At 59.8% G+C, this 3,651-nt stretch overlaps 1 protein-coding gene across 1 annotated transcript in view; it reads left to right on the forward strand.

Annotated features, from left to right (window-relative positions):
* The first annotated feature begins 2,326 nt into the window (after positions 1-2,326).
* The window catches only part of WSCD2 (WSC domain containing 2), a 23,688-nt gene continuing 22,363 nt past the window's right edge, over positions 2,327-3,651 (forward strand). The window contains exon 1 of the mRNA XM_026859779.1: positions 2,327-2,338. The gene's annotated coding sequence lies outside the window, so the exon portion shown is untranslated. The remainder of the gene's footprint in view (positions 2,339-3,651) is intronic.

Consider the following 3,651-nt stretch of genomic DNA (forward strand, 5'->3'; position numbering starts at 1 on the left):
CCCTGATGCTCTCGACCTCTCGAGCCCAGCCAGAGCCTGCGGCCGCTTTTCCTCTCCCAGAGATAAAAGGAGCCTGGTCCTTCCCGGGGGATCTTTTCCCCCAGCTCTGGCAGCAGACGGGGGTGCCACCAGCCCCGCAGTGCCCCAGCGAGCTGCTCTCGCTCTCACCCTGGCCACTAGCCCCTGGGCTCCAGCCAGGCTGGGATGGGGTTACCCCCTCCCCGCCTTCCAGCTGCACCGCGCTCTGAGGTTTCCTTCCCCGCTATTTCCCTTTCATGCTCCCTGCAGCCTCATGTTGGAGCCAAACCTCTGCCCGGCACCGTGTCCCCCACACAAGGCTGGGCTGGGTCCCCAAGGCCACCCCCCAGCCCTCCACCCTCCCACCCAAAGTCTTTCCAGGACTGGGGCAGGATCCCCTTTCTCCCAGCTTTGCCCCGTGGGGGGTTCCAGCCTCCCTGGGGGTTCAGCATCTCTCCCAGCTCCGTCCCTGCTGACCAGCAGACCCCAGGAAGGCTTTGACTTCTTCTAACCTCCCCCCCAAATCCTCAGTCCCCCCCAGGCTGTGCAGGGAGCTGGCGGCTCTGCTCCGGGTTAGAAATCTCTGTGCTTTGGGAACTCCTTCGCGTTGTCCCTTTGGAGCCAAGAGCTCAGCCTGGCATGGGGGGGTGAGCGTGGGGCAGGGGGACATCACTCAGCGCTGCTCCATCGCCCCGGGTGGGACGGGGATCTCTGGGACCCGGGGGTCAATGTGGGGGGACCCCGGGGGTTACATCAGGGGGTCGGGGTGTGATGTGGGGAGCCGCCTGCTCCCGCTGTGGAGTTGCAGCGATCCCCGGGTATCCCCCGAGCTGTGGGGGGCGCTGCCCCTGAGGTGGGTCCGGGCCTTTCCCTCTCAACTGGGTGTTTTTCAGGAAGCTCTCCAAGAAAAAGCCTGGGATGTGCTGGGTTTTCTGCGGTGTGCAGGGGTCCGGCAGCATTGCCGGGGGCGGGGGGGGGCTGGGGGGAGAGGGCTGCTGTGCGACACCTCCATCCCATGGGGACAAGCAGGGGCAGTCACTGTCCCCTGCCCTGCTCGCCCGCTCCCAGCCCGGCCTGGCCTCTGGCTCAGGGTAACCCCGGTCCCTCCCGAGCCTGCAATTTTCCCAGAAAAGGCAGATCTCTTCCCAAACTGGGCCTCCATCTCCCTCGTGCAGCAGGATGCGATGCTGCCGGGGGGCGCAGGCAAAGAAAGAAATCAGCCCCCCCGGGAGAGGAGGCTTTAAACCAAGGGCTGCAAGAAATCACCTTTCTCACTGTATTCATTTAAATAGGCAGCAGAAGGCATTGTCTGCTGCTTGAAAAGCTGTTTTTCTTAATTGCCCCAGCGCCGTGTATAATCCCAGATTACTGAGGGCTGAGCAAAGTCTCCGTGGCTACGGGAGCTGAGCGTGGGCTTTACAGGCAAATTAGTTTTGGCTCTTCCCTGCCTGGGAGGCGCGTGGGGATTCGCTGTGGACCGAACATGCCGGGCTCTGCCACGGTACCCATGGAAGATGTTTCTGTGGGGCTGAGCCAGCCCTCCTGGGGGGGGTCACATCTCCCAGCTCCCAAGTGGTGGCCCCTGTCAGGGTGTCTGCGGGATTTACGCTGCTATAGGTACCAGGAGGGGGTGGTCCCATAGGTGCTGCTGGTGGGGTGCGTCTGGTTTTCCCCTGGGGAATCTCCCTTCGGCGCGTGGCAGCTGAGTCTTGTCACCTCCCGTGAATCCGGGAGCTGGGACTGGCTCTGGTGCTCAAAACCTCGGGATAGAACCAGGCTGCGGGGTTTGTCCCTCATGGTTAAGCCCAAGAGAGAACAAGAGCAGCAGCGTGGCCTTCCCTGAAAGAAGGAGCCCGCAGGGTTGGGGGGTTCAGTGTTGCTTCACCACCGCAGAGGGGACGGTGCAGGTGTCCCTGGGCTCTGCCCGCGCTGTCCCCTCTGTACCAGGGTAGGGCCCAGCCAGCGCAGGAGCAGCTGAAGGCTTTGGGGACATTGAGCTGTGCCTCCTCCAGAGCCGGACAGGCATGGGGGACCGTGCACCACCCCCCCCAAGTCCGGCTGCCCACTGCCTTCCCCGCCGCAGGACGGTGCCTGGTTGTGGTTGCTGCAGTGCAGCCGGAGGCCAGCCCTTGAACCTTCATCCTCATCCTCCCCGGCTGCTGGAGGCGGCTGCAGGCAGCGCTTGGTCTGGGGGGGTATGGGGAGGGGGGGCTTTGCTGAGCCAGCACCTGGCTGGGATCCAGCTGTGTCTCCCTGGGAGACACCCCCTGCCTTCCTCCTGCCCTCCTCCTCCTCTTTGCCCAGTTTGGAGCAGCCCGGTGTGAGCACGCATCCACTCCAGCGCACGTCTCAGCTCAGTAAGTCTTATTGAAAACCGTAACTGGATTTTGCAGACTGGGCATAAAATACCTAAAACATAATACGTATTAAAACTCATTAGGTTAAGCCCATTTACAGACACACAAGTGTCATCTGAATGAGGTTAAATCACCTTTTCCACAGGGCTTAGTTGTCAAAAGGGTGCCACGGGCGAGGAGGGCAAGGAGGGGGAGAGGGAGCGGCAGCCCGGGGCTCATCCCTTAGCGTCACCGAGACCTCCCCGGGGTCACCTCTCCCAAATACCAACGTATGTCACCACCGACACAGGCTTGACACTGTTCACATCCAAATGGAGCTCCCGCTCAGGCCTGGCAAGGAAAAATGTGAAAATCACGGGGAAATAGAGGTTCCTCAGCACTGCACGTGGAGATGGGGCAGCCGCCGGCAGCAGGGATGCTCGGGGAGGGATGTTTGGGGATGTGGCAGGAGAGGGTTGAGCTGGGTTATTAGTTTCCGTTGCTGAAAGCACAGACAGATCCTGCCCCCTCCCCAGCGCCCACCCCGTGCCTGGCTCTCCAGTGCAATTAGCCACAGCAGCTAACGAGGGAGCTCCCTGCTCCTTCCACAAACACGCTCTGGCCCGGCCAAAGGAAACCCGGGTGCTGGCAGATGGGATAACGCTGACGGAGAGAGTCAGATAACACCCGGGCTTGGGATTGTTGCCGATTAATTAAAATAATAATCACGCTGTAATATAGGGTGCATTTCAGCAGCTGGGATGGGGATACTGGGTACAACGGCTGCAGCACCTCTGCCCTGCCAGCTCATTTAAACCACCCCACCGATCCCCCGGTATCCTCCGCCTGCCGCGATCTCCGGAATACACAACTACTTCCTTCTCTGCCCTCGGCATCGTGGCGTGTGTTGTTTTTTTTTTTTTTAAATGATTCGTGGCTTGAAACGTTTTTCTTTATGAGCCACTTTCCCGCTTGCAAGGGGAATTCATCCTACAAGGAGGCTGGAAGGGGCTTTGATGTAGTTGCCTGTGGAAGAGCAGAGCGCCAGTCCAAAAAAAAACAAAAAAAAACCCAACAAAAAAACCAACGTTTGGGCCATTGTAAAGCAAAATAACATGGGAAGTGAGCAGAGCCCCGAAAGCTTCTGCATGCTGCAGAGGTGGGATTATTTGAAAATCTGTGGCCTGAAGGCGACTGCATTTCTTTGCTTTCACAGGCTGGATGACCCCGCTGCACCCTGGCTTGGATTTGTTTCCTTCTGACGGCTGCAGGGTCTGAAGGGGGACGAACATCCCCT

Source organism: Athene cunicularia (genome assembly GCF_003259725.1).
Source record: "Athene cunicularia isolate RWA chromosome 15 unlocalized genomic scaffold, athCun1 chr15_part1, whole genome shotgun sequence".
NCBI lineage: Eukaryota > Metazoa > Chordata > Aves > Strigiformes > Strigidae > Athene > Athene cunicularia.